This window comes from Acinonyx jubatus, chromosome E1 (genome assembly GCF_027475565.1).
Source record: "Acinonyx jubatus isolate Ajub_Pintada_27869175 chromosome E1, VMU_Ajub_asm_v1.0, whole genome shotgun sequence".
Taxonomy (NCBI): domain Eukaryota; kingdom Metazoa; phylum Chordata; class Mammalia; order Carnivora; family Felidae; genus Acinonyx; species Acinonyx jubatus.
In genome coordinates this window covers 41721626-41738477 of record NC_069397.1, presented here as the reverse complement: position 1 = coordinate 41738477, position 16852 = coordinate 41721626, and the positions used below count along the sequence as shown (strand labels likewise).

At 50.7% G+C, this 16852-nt stretch overlaps 2 long non-coding RNA genes across 7 annotated transcripts in view; one reads left to right on the top strand and one right to left on the bottom strand.

The window, feature by feature from the left end:
• The window catches only part of LOC113596292 (uncharacterized), a 100113-nt gene that overhangs the window by 36229 nt on the left and 47032 nt on the right, over window positions 1-16852 (top strand). The window contains exons 3-4 of one of the 6 annotated variants that reach the window (XR_008294227.1): window positions 4166-4271; window positions 13830-14398. The exons of 3 other annotated variants lie outside the window; for them this stretch is intronic. This is a non-coding gene — a long non-coding RNA (uncharacterized LOC113596292). Of the gene's footprint in view, window positions 1-4165; window positions 4272-13829; window positions 14399-15326; window positions 15606-16852 lie in introns of those variants that run through there. 2 more of the 6 variants (XR_008294225.1, XR_003417039.2) reach the window with 2 other exon arrangements.
• On the bottom strand, window positions 2642-16840 carry LOC128313467 (uncharacterized). The gene is made up of 3 exons (XR_008294230.1): window positions 16702-16840; window positions 7385-7570; window positions 2642-5023 (listed from the first exon to the last, which is right to left on the bottom strand). It is a non-coding gene; the product is annotated as an uncharacterized LOC128313467 (long non-coding RNA).

The window sequence follows — 16852 nt, the reverse complement described above, 5'->3', positions numbered from 1 at the left end:
ATTCCCCCAGCCCTCCGTTCCCATGGTTTCTCACAGGCAGGCACTCCGGGATGTGTCCTAGCAGGGGAGCCACTTGGGAAGACTGGCCAACTCTGCAGCAGATGGAGGCGGTGCCTGGTGCACAGCTGCCTCTGTGAGCGGGGCAGAGATGGGCTTGTGCCAAGGGTGTGGCTGGCATGGCTCAATGAAGTGCCCAGGGTCAAGAGGCTTTAGCCACGTGGAAGGATTAAATCTGAGTCCTGTACTGCTCACTCCTATGCCAAATGCCCAGGGAGGAACCACGGGTTCCAGGAATCACCTCCCCAAAGCAGCTCAGGCGGAGGCTTCCTCGGTCTCTCCCAGTCAGAAAAGCCTCGAGTCAGGATTCCATGTCCATTGCCTTAGGCTTCTCAGGCCTCCTGATCATCCCATTCAATTGTTTAATTTATGTAAGGCCTTTAATAATACATAATTATAATTGTTATATTAACAATATAATAGGCACATAAAAATGTAAACTATTAATATATTATGTGCAAGAATATAATTATTATGGTTAACATTTTATTTACTGCCTACTTTGTCAGGCCCTTTATATATATTACCTCTTATGTTCATAACACCCTGCCAAGCAGGCCTTATTATCCTGTTTTATATATGAGAAATCTGAGACTCAGAGTGGTTAACTTGCTCAGGGTCATATAGCTAATAAGGGGCAGGGCCAGCATCAACCCTAAGTCTTTGGCTAACTTCACACCCATTCTTTCCCAAGCCTAACACTATAAGGAACTGGAAAAATAAAATAATACACTGACAGTGCTATTGAAACACTTACAGGGGGAACCTGGATGGCTCAGCCAGTTAAGTGTCCGACTCCTTATTTTGGCTCAGGTCATGATCTCACGGCTCATGAGATCAAGCCCTGCTTCTGGTTCTTCACTAAGCATGGAGCCTGCCTGGGATTCTCTCTCCCCCTCTCTCCACCCCTCTCCCCTGCTCTGCACGGTCTCTCTCTCACGCGTGTGAAATTAAATAAATAAACAACAAAAAAGGAAAACACTGATGGCGCACCTGGGTGGCTCAGTCAGTTAAGCGTCTGACTTCGGCTCAGGTCATGATCTCACAGTCTGTGAGTTGGAGCCCCATGTTGGGCTCTGTGCTGACAGCTCAGGGCCTGGAGGGTGCTTCAGGTTCTGTATCTCCCTCTCTCTCTCTCTGCCCCTCCCCTGCTCACACTCTGTGTGTGTGTGAGTGTGTGTGTGTGTGTGTGTGTGTCTCAAAAACAAATATTTTTTAAAAAGAAAAGAAGAGAAAAACACTGATAACACAGTTCCCAGGACATGGTACATGAGCGCGTGTGCACACACACTAAAAGTTAGATTATGGCACAAAATAGCTTTTGGAGGGCTGATGCAGGCAGTGTGGGTGAGGGCCCACAGACTGGTACTGGCAGTAAAAGTCACAGTTTGGAGGAGGGAGAGGCCACCAAGGGCAGTAGGGATCACTGAAGACTATGGAGAGAAGAGAGGCATTTAATGGATGGGCAGGCGTCCGTGGCGGGAGGAGCAGGAGAAAGGTACACAGGGTGGAAATTCAATGGCAGCAAATAGATCAGACTGGTCTACACCGCGCTGGTAACTTCTATCCTTACATTCACCATCCCTGTAAGCAGGCCTGCCCCTAACATTTGCGGGGCATGGGACAAGAGTACAAATAAAAGCCCACAAACAAAATTTCTAAATATTTAAGAGGTACAAATCAAGTGAACAAATGTAAATAAGATAGATCCTATCCTCTTACCTTGACAAATACACTTTCATAATGACTTTGGAGTTTTGCACTGGAACAGGGTGGGGCCACTCCACCTCTCACCTACCCACCTTGTTTCCACCAGCAATTCCTTTCTGCTCTGCTCTGGCAGGGACACCTCCGTGGCCCATGTGTGCAAGCCCTACTCACACCCACAAACAGCCAACCCTTGACAACCCCTCAGGTCTGAGGGTACGTGCACTTGAGCTCCGCCTGCCCAAGGTTGAGGGGGCAGGGAGTCTAGGGTCACTTAGATGGGGAATTTGGGGGGTGCCTGGGTGGCTCAGTCGGTTGAGCGGCCGACTTCGGCTCAGGTCACGATTTCTTGGTCTGTGAGTTCGAGCCCCGCGTCGGGCTCTGTGCTGACAGCTCGGAGCCTGGAGCCTGTTTCGGATTCTGTGTCTCCCTCTCTCTGACCCTCCCCCGTTCATGCTCTGTCTCTCTCTGTCTCAAAAAAAGTAAATAAACGTTAAAAAAAAAAAAAAAGATGGGGAATTTGGGAAATCAGGGAAGCCCTCAGTTCAGGTGCAAAATTTAAGGAACACCAAAAAATTCAGTAATAAATAATATTTTAACACAATATTTAAAAAATCAAATTAAATGCAAAATATTCATAGTAAAATATCAAAATTTTAAATAAAGACAGGGTCAACAACAACTGTTTTTGTTGTTACTACTGTTTGGGCTTTTGGTTTTTGTCTTTCCCTTCCTTCCTGCCTGCCTTCCTTCCTTCCTCCCTTCCTCCCTTCCCCCTTCCCTCCTTCCTTTCATTCTTTCTCTTTCTCTCTCTCTCTCTTTCCTCCTTCTTTGCCTCCTTCCTCCCTTCCTTCCCTCCTTCCCTCCCTCTTTCTTTGTTTCTTTCTTTCTTTCTTTCTTTCTCTCTCTCTTTCTTTCTTTCTTTCTTTCTTTCTTTCTTTCTTTCTTTCTTTCTTTCTTTCTTTCTTTCTTTCTTTCTTCTGCCTCAGATATCAGTATGGTTTCACACAGCACTGGGCCAGGAACCCAGGGCATGGTCTAGAAGGAGTGTGGAGGGGACCATGCAGGTTCAGGGGAGACGCATCCCATGGACTTTGTGCTGTGGAGTCTCAGCACTGGGTACCCTCTTGCCTAGAGCCTAAGGGTGATATGTACTGTGAGTTCCTGACCAGCAGCTAGCAGAGGATCTGACATTTAGTAGGCCCTCAGTAAATGCTTCTTGAATAAGCTTGAATAACTTCTTAAATAACTTTTCTGAATTGTCACAGTTATATTCATTACAAGGTTACTGAGTGAGCTGGGTTATAGTCACTCTCAATACAGTATCCCTGTTATCTGGCATGTTGGCTGGGTCAGGGACACGAGTGAGGGAACAGAGGCAAGGAACCTGTCAAGACTTAGAGAAGACTGACCTAGGATCCTAGAACAGTTTTGGGCAGCAGGAGGCAAGGCTGTGGTTGAAGAGAGTGAGCTCCAAAAAGAGGAGATCCAGGGGAGACGGTGGCCAGGAGTCTCAGAGCCTTGGCCGGAGCAGAGTTCTGAAGATGGCGAGGTGGGGTGGTGGTGGAATAGAGACTTCGGTGGGGGAAGTGGGGTGAGGGAAGAGTGGACTCCGGGAGAACCAAGGAGCAGGCCAGGGAGTGAACAAGAGTGGGATGCAGGGAAGGTAACTATGGAGCCTGGCAGGAAGAACACAGGGTCTGGAAGGAGTGGCCGGTGTTGTGTGTTTCTGCACAGTGAATAGGGGCCTGAGAAGGGGGGAGTAGAAGCCCCAGAGTGGGGATCCCAGAAGCCAAGAACAGGTCAGTTCCTCAAGAAAGGTTCTGGGCAGCCCCCTCCTCCCTTCCCGGACTCGGGTTACACACTGATGTTTCCTATTTCAGGCCCTAAGCCCTCCACCACGTCCTCCCTCCCCCTTGCCACTCCCCCCTCCCATTCCCCAGGGAGGGACAAACACACTTGATATATGAAGTGTTTCCACCTCGACTCTTGGGAATCCCACAAAGGCTTCAGTGTGTGGCGGCCCCTCCTCCCTTTCCACTCCCAGCCCCTCCGCTCCCTCTGTCTGGGAGTCTGGGAATGCCTCTTTTTGGGGTGGAGGGAGGCGGCAGAGAGCAGGAGGACAAGCAATGGGTGTGGAGGATTCTCATCCTCTCCAGCCATGCCCCCCATAGCAGGCGGGCGTGGGTGAGTGTTGGGGGTGCCCGCTGATGATCCCTGGTTTCTTCGGCTTCTCACCAGGGCCAGGCTCCAGAGGTGAAAGTGGTGGGGGTGGTAAGGGGTGGGGGGCTTGGCTTCTACATTTGCCTCTTTGCCCACCTTGCCTGCCTCACTCACTTGCTGCCGAAGCCCCCTCCCACTGGTCAGGGGAGTGTTGCACACCCCGCTCTCCTCCACACAGGAAACCAAAGGAGAAAGAAGGCATATTCAAATGCACTCCAGGTGCCAGGCATTGTGCCAGGCCATTGTACCATAGTCATCTCAGCTCCTTCCGGGCAGCTTCTGAGGTAAGACAAGTGACGTTGGAGGCAGTATGTCACGGTGTTCAAGACCATGGACTTAGGCGGCAGGCAGACCTGGGACCAAATCCCAACTCTTGGCCTCATGAGCGGGGCACGTTTCTATACCCCCAAAGTTTCAGTTCCCCATCCCTAAAGGAAGAGTAGAAGGCTTTCACAAGCTAGTTACAAGCGTTAAATAGCAGGGGCTCCTGGCTGGCTCGGTCAGTGGAGCATGCAACTCTTGATCTCTGGGTTGGGAGTTCAAGCCCCACACTGGGGGTGAAGTTTACTTGAAAAAAAAAAAGAAATATTAACTAAGATATTGTGCATGAAGTACCTGGCGAGTGGAATGTAGTAGATGCTGACTGGTAGGGGGCGGAGCAGCCCCTGAGCTTTTCACTCCCCAGCAAGTCTCCTTTTGGAGGGCAGGAGCTCTGGGCCCTATGGAGTGGGCTTGGACCCCGCAAAACGAGGCTAGGCAGGGGATATGGTGTGCAGGAGAGAACTCCCTTCCAATTCCTAGGAGCACCCTTTGGAAGTACAGATGGCACTCTTGACTCCAAGAGAGCCTGAAGTTGGGGCGCCTGGGTGGCTCAGTCAGTTGAGTGTCTGACTTTGGCTCAGGTCACGATCTCTCGGTCTGTGAGTTCGAGCCCCACGTCGGGCTCTGTGCTGACAGCTCGGAGCCTGGAGCCTGCTTCGGATTCTGTGTCTCCTTCTCTCTCTGCCCCTCCTCTGCTCACGCTCTGTCTCTCTCTCTCTGAAAAATGAATAAACATTAAAAAGAAAAAAAAAAAAGAGCCTGAAGTCAGGGACCTTGAGGACACAGACGTCCCACCTCCCATCCCCAGGCAGTGTGTGGGGGGGAACCCCCCAACACAGTGGGTGGTCTCTCTGGCACTCCTCCTCTGACTCGGGGAGAAGCTGCCGCTGGCCCTGGGCCACACCAGCCACTCACAAGGGCCAGTCACACCACATGTGTCCAACACTCGCGTCTTCCCCACACAGCGTCACAACAAAGAGTGGAAATGGGCACACGTGGGGGTTTGGAATAATGTTTCACACGTGAATGAGTGAGCTTATGTGCCGAGCACAGGTACGAGACACCCATGTGGGGCGGGGGCGGGGGGGGCGGTAAGCTTTGGGTACCTGTACATTGCATCTTATCTACATGTGAGGGGGTGCCTGTGTACATACACATTTGTGCTCACACAACTCCTAGACTCACCCTGGGGTCCCTGGGGGCATGTGTGCACCATGTGCCAGGTTGTGTGTGTGTGTGTGTGTGTGTGTGTGTGTGTGTCCACGTGTGTGACTGCATGTCAGACAAACTCCCTGGAGCTGGGGCTCTGCGGGAAGGGTCAGACAGCAGTCTGAGACACTTTTCATGTGTCAGGCAAATCAGGCTCCCCTTTCAGGAAGCCTTCCCAAGGAAAATAAACTAGCCCAGCTCCTGGGGCAGACGGGGAGGGAGCTGGGGATCGGGAAAGAGAGAAGGGATGACTGAGCGTGGAGGAGGAGGTCACAAAGCAAGGCAGTCAAATGACACCCCTCTGGCTCCACGCTTGACCCTATTCTGATCTCTGGAAATTGTCTTCTTTTCACTTTGTCCTGGGAGAGGTTTGTCCTCTTTCTCCTCTTCACATCCTTTTTTTCTCTTGTCTGTCTCTCCTGCCCTCCTTTCTTTTCTCTATAAGTTTATTTATTTACTTTGAGAGAGCGAGCAAGTGAGCACGTGAGTGTGCATGCACACGCATGCACAGCGAGGAAGGGGCAGAGAGAGAGAGAGAGGGAGACAGAGAGGGAGAGAGAATCCCAAGCAGGCTCCATGCTGCCAGTGCAGAGCCCTTCGAGGGACTCCATCCCAGGAACCAAACCCCAAACCGTGAGATCATGACCTGAGCCCAAATCAAGTCTGAGGCTTAGCTGGTTGAGCCACCCAGGTGCCCCTCCCCCTGTTTTCTTCTCTCCCTTCTCTTTCATCTGCTCTTCTCCAATTTCTCCCTCTCCCTCCCATCTCCTACTACTCTGGCTGCCAGCCAGTCACCTCTGCTTCTCTCTCACCTCTACAGAAGGGACCAAAACTATGGTGTACCAATGAGAACAAGTGGTCAGAAAATCCCCATCAGGAGCAGTACAGGTGTAGCAGTCGTTGGAGGGTTTTTTGTTGTTTTGTTTTGTTTTGTTTATATGGACTGTTTTCAACTTTTGTCTTTGGGTGCCAGATTGGCTGCAAAGTTCTCTGGCTGTTGCCTTCAGCTATGGAGGGGATCTTTTATTTGTCAACTGACTAACTGACTGCATCATTAACCACATGTTTATTAAGTACGCTGTTAGTGCCAGGCACTGTTGTCGGCCCTAGAGCTACAACAGTGGGCAATAAGCAGAAGAAGCAAAGGGACTCTGCCTCACAGAAATTTCACACTGATAGGGAAGTCAGAAATTAAAGGGACACACATAACGTAAAATTAAAACAACCTTGAGGGTTACAGACAGAGGAATACGCATATATATACGTGTTGTGACAACCTCTAAAGGGGGAAATGACATGATCAGAAAGATGGGGAGGATTTGCTAAGGAAGTGATTAGCCTAGATTTGTAGAAAAAGTAAAAGTTAACCAGGCTAAGGAGTGGAAGGGATTGTGAAGTGAGACAGATTATTGGACTGTAGTAGGCAAAGGGAACTGCATGTGCAAAGGCCCTGAGGCCAGAGGGAGGAGAGGGAGTTAGGTCAATTTGTGCAATTGAACTAAGGCCTGTGTGGTGAGGAGGGGGAACTTGAATGGAGCTGGGGCAATAGCCTGTACAAATCATGCACGCTCTCTTAGGCTATGTTGAGGATCATTCATCTTGACAAAATGCCAAAATGCTTTGTAAGTATCATGTATTTTGTAACTTTTTTAAGTTGAGAAAGTATAAATTCATTAAGACTTTTAAATGAGTATATATTTTTTCATACAACAGCATCCATACATATTTGAAAAACATTAACACACAGACCTGGTGGGAAAATTCTACTCTACAGGTGATGCTTGGTCCACATATGGAATCCTCCGGGACCCCCAGGTTGAAGGTCACTGTGCTGGGGAAGAGAAGCAAGGAAGGGATAGAGACTCACCCCAGTACGTTGCCAGGCCTAGGTTCAATAGAAGAAGGCAGGCTGAGCCCAGCTCTACTCCTGGAGAGTCTGACCTTGGCCTCTGCCACCCCCACCATGTGCTTCGCCACTAACAGCTGAGCTGGCTTGTGCTTGATGGGTGGAGGGGCAGGCAGGCGGGCAGGGGATGGGAGAAGGATGAGACAGCTGAGGAAGAAAGAGAAAAAAGGAGTAGTATCCTACTCGAAGCGTGGCCTTGGACCTGGAGCGTCAGCACTACCTGGGAACTTGCAGGAACTTCAAATTCTCAGCCCCCACTCTAGATCTACTGAATCAAAATCTCTGAAGTGAGGTGGACTTCATGGCATTATGTTTTAACAAGTAACTCCTAGACACTGTTAAAGTTTCAGAACCAGTGATACAGAGGGCATCACTGGTGGGGGGTACTCGGCTGAATCAGTGAAAACAGGACTTGAGTCTTCCATTCAGCCATCCAGCCACCGTCTATTGCTGGGTACTCCATGTGACCCAGGAGCTTTTCCTGTAAGTCTTTCTGATGGAAAGGTGCTGAGACGGAAATAACACAGCTCCCTCAGGCCTAGTCCCGGCTCTCAGCTCTCCCGGGTCACTGTCTGACCTCTTGTTCTGGGGTGGAGAGTACCGCCCCCCTCCATCATGGCCCACATGTGTAGGGTGAGGGAGGGGAAGTGTCTCAGGAGGGATGTCAGGCCAGGCTTCCTGGCAGACCCAGCTGTCCTTTCCAATCCACACTGCCCCCCACCTCCCAGCTCCTTCCCAAGGAGCACGCCCAGCAGCTGCAGGAACCACCCAGCCTGGCCCAACTCTAGCCCCAGTGTCCCCCAGCTCCGGGGAAGTAGAGTTCAACCTGTTCTTCCCTGATGGGCCCTCCTAGACCTCTGCAAAGGGACCCAGACCCACCACAGCTGGAATCTAGGACATCCCTGGAACCCTTCTCTCCTTCCCCACAAATCTCCCCTACTTGAGGGTATTGGGAAAAGTTGCCACAAGCCATGTCCTCACCCCTGTGCCCCCTGCCTGAGCCCCAAACCCAGCTGTCAGCTCCTCAGGTCACAGCCCACCCCCACTGAACGCCATCCCACACTGTGGGTGGGATCTCATCTCCACACAGGCCAAGCAGCTGGCTGGACCACCTGCCTCAGGAGAGACCAAATGGAAGGCCGAGAGGAAGGGCAGGGGTGGGGGAGGCTCTGAGGGAGAGGAAGCAGGGGTGAGAGGGCTGGGGCCAGGAAGTCTAGTATGTTAAAGCTGAAAGGGATATTAGGGATCAGCTAGTGCAGCCTGGACATTTCACACCCCTCCCCAAGACGGGAGAGATAGTTGGGGCATCCCTACAGAGAAACGTGCTCTCCCCCAACTGACTGTAGTCTACTTTATTGTTTACCCTCTTCCTCCAGGAGCTTCCTAGAGCGAACTCCATATTTCTTCTCCCCTATCATTCATTCTACTACTCCTGACTGCCCATAACTGGTACTTGGTTCATTAGCTTGTCTCATAGTCGCCCCATATCCATAATTTTTTGTATCATAGATGGAGATCCATCAGCAGACTGGAGGTTTCCTAAGGACAAAGGCTATATCTCTCGTCTAGATGTTCCTGGAGAACAAATGATGTCTCCCTTTCACTAGAACACAAGTTTCCTGAGAGCAGGGGCTGTATCCCGTCTTAGACTAGGGTTCCCCAAAGGCAGGAACTGAGCCTCCAGAATTTTGTGGGCCTCCTACTCACCTCTCTGATTCTGTTCCACAGAGATAGCCCTTGTTTAGTTCCTTAGACATGTGGCCTGGAACCTAACTGCAGTGAGCCCCTTGGACAGGAGTACTCACTTCAGAGGCTATCTATGCCTGAAATGGCCGGTGCCATTTGGAGCCATTGGGGCCAACACTTTGCAGGCATGACCTGGGAATTCTCAGACAACTGTTCCCATTCCTTGCCCATCCCAAGATCCTAAATTTTTGTCAGAGTAATTACAAGGCTTGGTGTTCTATGGTTCCTGTCCCAGCAGCCCTCCTGGGAAGTTCTCTGACGTTTTGAAGGGAGCTCTACCTGAGCTAGAGACCCTGTGAACTCAGGGACTGTTGTGGGGTTGGGGGTGAGAGGAGAGGCCTTCCTTCCTCCTGTTTGCAGAGGCTTCTGGGGATGGCTGAGGCAGATGACCCCTCTCCAAAGCTCCCAAGGCCCCAGCCCTTTATTGACTTTCCCTCTCCCATTTGCCCCATTCCCTCCTCACCATCTCCCAGGATGAAATTCAGCAAAGGCACCAAGCTAACCCTCTCTCTCAAAAAAAAAAAAAAGGGGGGGTGGCTACCCTGAGTAGCTCAGCCTGTTAAGTGTCAGACTTTGGCTCTGATCATGATCTCATGATTTGAGCCCCGCATCGGGCTCTCTGCTATCGGCATGAGCCTGCTTGGGATCCTCTGTCTCTCTCTCTCTCTCTCTCTCTCTCTCTCAAATGAATAAACGTTAAAAAAAAAAAAAAAAAAAAGCTTCCCCAAAAATAAAGCTAACCTTCTCTATCGAATTGGTCATAGAGCCTTCCTCCTTGGCCCTCAAAGGGGTTTCTGGGATTTCTGTCATAGCTCCCAACCTACCAAAGTCCTAGTTCATTCTGGAACTTTCTGGTATTATCACCCTGAGCATCCAGCAGCCCCAGCCCCAGCTGGAGATGTGCCAGCAAGTACAATGAGACCTCAGTTCTGTCTCAGAGGATCCTGCCACGGCCTCTTTCCACACTGTGCTGGGCATATAGTGTACAGGGCACCTTCATACATGTTATCCTAAGAACACACCTGTGATGGGCTGGCTAGCACTGCTTCCTCTTCCAGTCTCCATGACACAGGGTTAGAGCTTGCCACATTACACTCTATCCGTGTATATGATAACCCCACACCACCCCATACTATTAAGGATGAGCTTCTAACGGTCAATGTCCTTATTCACTTTTAAGGCCCTGGTCACTAGCAGAATATGTGGCATATAGTAGCCATTAAGTTTGTGGGATGGATGGATGGATACAGAGACAAAGGAACATGATCTGTACAACAACCCTATAAGACACATAGGACCGACCCTATCCCAATAAAGGAAGCAAGGCTCCGAGGAGCTAAGAAATGTATCCCAGGCCCCACAGTTAGTCCGTAGAACTGGGACCCCAGGCCAGGCCCTTTGTTTCAGTTTCAGTGCACCACCCTATCCGCAGTGCTAGCTTGGAACTAAACCCAGGCCCCCAGACTCCCTACACCCGGAGCACTGTGTGTGGCTGCACAGGTCACACACTGCACCACTCCCAGAGGTGCTCTTCACGTTACTAAATGGCCACTCCTGGAGCTGCTGCAGGATGTGGCCCCCGTGGCTGCCTCCCCACTCACTGCTCAGCCCTCTTTGTGCACACACTCAAATACTTAAGCCAACAGGAATTCATGACCTCCTTCTCTTCTCCTGCTGTAAGAGTGCCTGCCAGCAAGGAGCTTCTGGGGGGCAGGTGAGGATCCCTGAGGAGTACACAGCACCCCCTCCCAGCACCACCGTGTGCCTCCCGCCTCCCCAGGTAGGAGCACTTCTGTGGAACCTCACCGCGTCCCCCACCCCCCACAGGCCCCTTACCTGTGCCCACACCCACCCCTCCACACTCGCCTCCCCACACACATGTGCACCATGCCAGCCAGGCACAGGGCCCCAGATCTCCAAGCTCCTGATGGAGTCTCAACCAAGCAGGGGGCTGAGGGCTGGGGGCCGCCTCCTGCAGCAGAGCCCCGTCCCCCTCCACTCGTGTGCAGGGCCCTGGCCCCTCCCGGGGAACAAGGCTGGGATTAATAAGCGGCGCGGCTCCCTCCCCTAATGGGCTCCAGCTGCACAAACATTCCCAGAATTCAGAGCCTGCTCTGTCTGGGGCGGCCCAGGCCTCAGCTCCAGCATTCCTGGCCCCCTCCCCCTCCCAAGCCTGGGACAGCTGCTCCGGAACTCCGGCAACTGGCTGGGGATCGAATCCCAATCTGGCTTTTCCAGAGGTGGGGGGTATTGGAATGACTGGGGGTGGGGTGGAGTGGGGAGCAGAGGAGGAGGGAAGAGGTGAACAACTCTGAAGGGACGTCTCAGTTCCCGCCCTACCCGCCCCTCCCCCTCGGCTCTGTGGCCCGCCCCTCCCCCAGCACTGCTTACCCTCTTAGCAGTAGGTACCAGGGGCCCAGCTCAGACTTACCTAATTTGTCTCACCAGGCGGTGCCCTTGGCTGGCAATGCCCAGGAGGAGGTGACAGGACAGAGCTGGGAGGAAAGATAAACATCTCCCCTTGTGTTTTAAGAGATCCAGCTGTGTCTCAGATGGAATCTATGGCCTGGCAGGAGCTTCATTCAAACAGATTCTTATCAAGACGGGGAGAGGGGGGTAGCAAAGGGAGCAGAAAGAAGAAGGAAAGTGGGGTCCTCACCCTCCTGTTATCCTCTCAGGGAGGGACATTTAGGGACCCAGAGGCAGGAGTTCTAAGTACATAAAGATGTGCCACGTTGATGACAGCTCTGAACCTGTCTTCTCTTTCCCATCTCTGGATCAAGGGCCAGAACGGGTCATTCAGCTGTCCTTACCCAGGTGCCACCAGTTTAGCTAGTTTGTGGGACACCAAGGGCTGAGGCCAGGTGAGGAGTCTTGTGACTTGACTTTGTGCCAAGGTCCATCTGACTGGGGGGACTGGTGGAAAGCATAGGTGACCCTAAAGGAGGTGTGTGACTGTCCATGTGTGCATGTGTATCGATGCCCAAGCCTGAGCAGCTGTGTTAAGTGGCGCCGCTTGACATGTTCGGAGTGCACACACCTCATCTGCCTTCTGTATGTCCCACATCCATTAGGACAAGCTGCCTGCTAGCCACCCCCTCCCCTATTGGGAGTGTCCCTACGTGGGGCATGTGCTGGAGAGAGGCTGAGAAGAGAAGGAATAGTATAAAGGAAAGGGAGGTCAGAGAGGGGAGAGCCCTGCGGGAGGCTGTGTAAGCAACAGAGGGCACCAATTTGGGAGTTGAGAAATGTGGGTGCTGGCCTCACCTCTGCCATGAACCAGTTGGGGCGTTTGGACAAGTCACTTCCCTGACCTGGGCCTTAGTTTCCTTATCTTGAATATGGGAAAGTTAGACTAGAGTGTCTTCTGAGTTCCTTCTTAGATTCCACTGTCACTAGAACTGGGTTTGGGGCTACAGGGAAGATGCCCATCTCCTCAGACCTGTGGAGAAATGGGCTCTGGGCAGGCCACCAAGAGCAGTCAACAGGAACTGCATGGAGGGTACCCAAGTCTCCCTGGAGAGGCAATCCAGAGGAGGGGAGTGATGGCAGGCTCTCCCAACTGGCATTTCTTGGCGGCAGTCCCGTGTGAGGGCAGAGAAGGGCCACTGAGACAGGGAGCATGGGGTCAGTCACCCTCTCGCCCTCATGCAGCAAATATACACGTCCCCTCTCCTGCTGAGGAACATAGACCTCTCTAGGTCTTTGTCCCCACACCCGCTTGTGTCACATCACCTGCTTCCTCCTGGGCCCAGCCATTTCTCCATGGAGGCACAGACAGATGGCTCTCTGACAACGTTGAAGCCCCTTAACTCATTACTGTACATGAGTCGGAAGGAGTGCGGTGAGACCTTCTTGCATAAATGGAGAAACTGAAGGCCTCTGGTTAGAACAGGAAGTTAGGAATTGAACCCCATTTAGGATTCTCTCCAAGTGAGCCTCATTAGTCATTCGTCTGGCATTTAGTGAACAACTATACTTTACAGTTAGCCCTGCATTAGAAAATGAGGAATACAAAAAAATAACATTTCTCCCTGGGGTATGATGTTAGAAAAAACAAATTCCTCCTCCCTCCCCCCCCACTGCCGAAACAAAGATAGAATTGGAACCAACCCTAGGTTGACCCAAGGAAACAGTAATCAACATGCAGTTGGGTTTCAGAGCTGTTGATGTGGGCACTGGAGAAACAGTAGACCAAGACACCTGAACCTTCTAGGTGGAAGATTATAAAGCTGAATTATAAAGCTGCAGGTGTTTCACAGGGACACTGAGGATTTTAAGAATGAAAAGAAGGAAAGACCATGGATACAGAACTTCTACCCTCTCTCCCCCATCCCTCCCTACTTCTTTCAGTTATCTATTGGGTGACAATCCATCCCAAACTTAGTGGCTTAAACCAACAGCAATCTTTTATGTTATTCTGCAGTTTGGGCAGGGTTTGGTGTGGACGGCTTGCCTCCGCTCCCTGCAGTGTTGGCCGGGTGGGCAGGGGGGGGGGGGAGTTCAGCTGGGCCTGGAGCATCTGAGGTGGCCTTACTAATGTGTCTGGCGCCTCTGCTAACGTGGCAGGGAGAGATGGGGGTGCTTCTCTTTCCTGCCTAGTCTCTCATCCTCCAGAGTGTCTCTCTCCCTCTCTGAGTAGCCTCTTTCTCTCCTGCAGCGTGCTTACGCTTCACATGGTGGCTGGCTTCCGAGACGCCAAAGTGGAAACTGTGGCGGGCCTCCTAAAACCTACACCTGAACTGTCAGGACATCAGTTTTACTGCATCCTATTGATCAAGGCAAGTCAAAGGCCACCCAGATTCAAGGAGAGTGAAAACTAGATGAAAGGCTCCGAATGGAGAAGGCATTTCTTTGCAGACCGTCCACCACATTCCCCTCCCTGTGCTCCCCTTTGTTCCCCCGGCTCACTGAAAGGCACTGTCCTCCTCCCTGGGCTGTCATCCTTCACCCCTGCTTCTAATCTGTGCCCAAGTGCTGTTGTTTCTGCTTCCTAAGCACCTTTCAAATCATTCCCACCACCGCTACTGTCCTCTCTTACCTAGAATGTGCAATAGCTTCCTAGAAGTTCTCCATTTTCCACTCTTGCTTCATTACCATGTTGCTTTCCACACTGCAGACAGAGAGATCACCTATGGGGGGCTGGTAAAGTGGGGGACGGACGAGCCAGGGAGACCTGTGCTTCATGATACACCTTTTGGTACCATGTGCGTACCATTCCAAAAACTAAAATGCCTTTAAAAAGAAAATTTTTTTAATGTTTATTTATTTTGAGAGAGAGAGAGAGAGAGAGAGAGAGAGAGAAAGAAAGCATGAGCTGGGGATGGGCAGAGAGAGAGGGAGACACAGAATCCCAAGTAGGCTCCAGGCTCTGAGCTGTTAACACAGACCCCGATGCGGGGCTTGAACTCACGAACCATAAGATCTTGACCTGAGCCAAAGCTGGACGCTCAACCCACTGAGCCACCCAGGTGCCCCTAAAATGCCTTTTAAAAATGGATTCAGGGGGCGCCTAGCTGGCTCAGCCAATAGAGCGTGGAATTCTTAGTCTCAAGGTCATGGGTTTGAGCCCCACATGGGTATAGAGATTACTTAAATAAATAAAACTGAAAAACAAACAAACTTTAAAAAAAAGAACTGGATGGGGGTTGCATGTGTGGCTCAGTCGGTTAAGCGTCCAACTTCGGCTCAGGTCATGATCTCACAGTTTATGAGTTTGAGCCCCTCATGAGGTTCCACACTGACAGTGTGGAGCCTGCTTGCGATTCTCTCTCTCCTTCTCTCTCTCTGCCCCTCCCCTGCTGGTGCACTCTCTTCCTCTCTCTCAAATAAATAAACTTAAAAAATTTTTTTAATAAATAAAAATTAAAAGAACTGAAAGGCTTTTAAAAAATCGGTTCAAAGTCAAATTTATTAATAGACAAAAGAAACCAAATCCTCACGGTGTCATTTTTCTTCTGAAAACCCCTCAGTGACGGCCCACAACACCTTCAAGTTTAGATTCCTTAGCAGAGCTCACAAAGCCCTTCAGCATCTGCCCCACCTAGCCCCCACAGCCTCACCCCTTCCCACTTTGCACTCTGCGCTCCAGCTGAGCGGAACATCTCTGACCTTCCTGCAGTTCCTTGAAAGCACCATTTCCTCTTTTGCCTTGCAGGTTTTACACAGGCGGCTGCTCACAACACTCTATTCATCATTCAGGTCTCCGCTTAGATATTGTTTCCTCCAGGAAGTCTTCCGTGGTCCATAAAGTTGGGGTTTGACGCCTCTTCTGTGAATTCCCATAGCACCCTAGACTTGACTAGCACTGTGCTCATCACGCTGTGTTGTAATTACCTGGGGTTTCAGCTCGCCCTCCCACTAGAACATACCCTTCCAAAGGAACAGGAACCAAATCTGCATTGCTCACTGCTGCTTCCCTAGCACCTTTGCAAAGGTACTTTCTACATACTGATGGAAGAAAGGAAGGGAAGAAGGGAAGAAGAAAGAAGAGGAGAGGGAAAGAGAAGGATAGGAAGTTGGTTTAAAAGCTGGAACAGCGGGGCACCTGGGTGGCTCAGTCGGTTAAGCGTCCGACTTCAGCTCAGGTCACGATCTCGCGGTCCGTGAGTTCGAGCCCCGCGTCAGGCTCTGGGCTGATGGCTCAGAGCCTGGAGCCTGTTTCCGATTCTGTGTCTCCCTCTCTCTCTGCCCCTCCCCCATTCATGCTGTGTCTCTCTCTGTCTCAAAAATAAATAAATGTTAAAAAAAAAAAAAAAAGCTGGAACAGCTCAAGATAAGACCAGGATTCAACTATGCGGATGGACCTCATAGCCATTAGATACAAACAAGGGAATATTATATTATTTCATTGCTAGAAGTTCTTGAACAGACACAAGTAATTGATTGTGATAGAAGTCAGAATAGTGGTTGCCTCTAGAGCAGAACTCACTGGAAGAAAGTGTCCTATATCTTAAATAGTGTTTATGTGAGTGTTGACACACGTAAAAATTCATTAATCTATACTTAACATGCACTTTGTGCATTTCACTCTAGGTTATATCTCAGTAAGAAAATAGAAAGGGAAGGAAGGGAGGGAGGGAGGAGAAAAGTGAGGAAGGAATAATGTGGGCAGATAGTCACATAAATTGCCTAGTTGGTAACAGTGATAAAGGAGTTATCATCTAGGATTATGATACAGAAGTGGGATCTGGGATCTGGGCAGAAAAAGGTGTGTGTGTGTGTGTGTGTGTGTGTGTGTGTGTGTGTGTACACATTATGTGCTTGCAAGTGAGGAGCCTGGTTTCCACTGAAGGGAGGAAAGTAATCCAAAAAATGTTCCTATCTCTTCTTCACACATCTATCTGTGCCCTCTCTCTCCAAAGCCTCCAGTGGTTTTTTATAACTACAGCATAAAGTCCGGGCTCCTTGACCTGGCATTAAAACATTCCACTATCTGCCCCCTGCCTACCTCCGCTTCTAGACTTCTCTCTTTTGCCTGGTGCCTCTCTCCCCAAATCTACCATACTTTGCTGCTCTCATGCACTCCTTACCTGTGTCGGGTCACCAATCCATTGAGAGGTCGGCTATCATTGCCCTTTGCTTGTGACACTCCTACTCACCGTCATGGGATTCACTGCTCCTCCATCTTTCCTTTCATGGCACTTTGCTTGTAGCCAAATAGCATGTAACTTGACCTCTTGC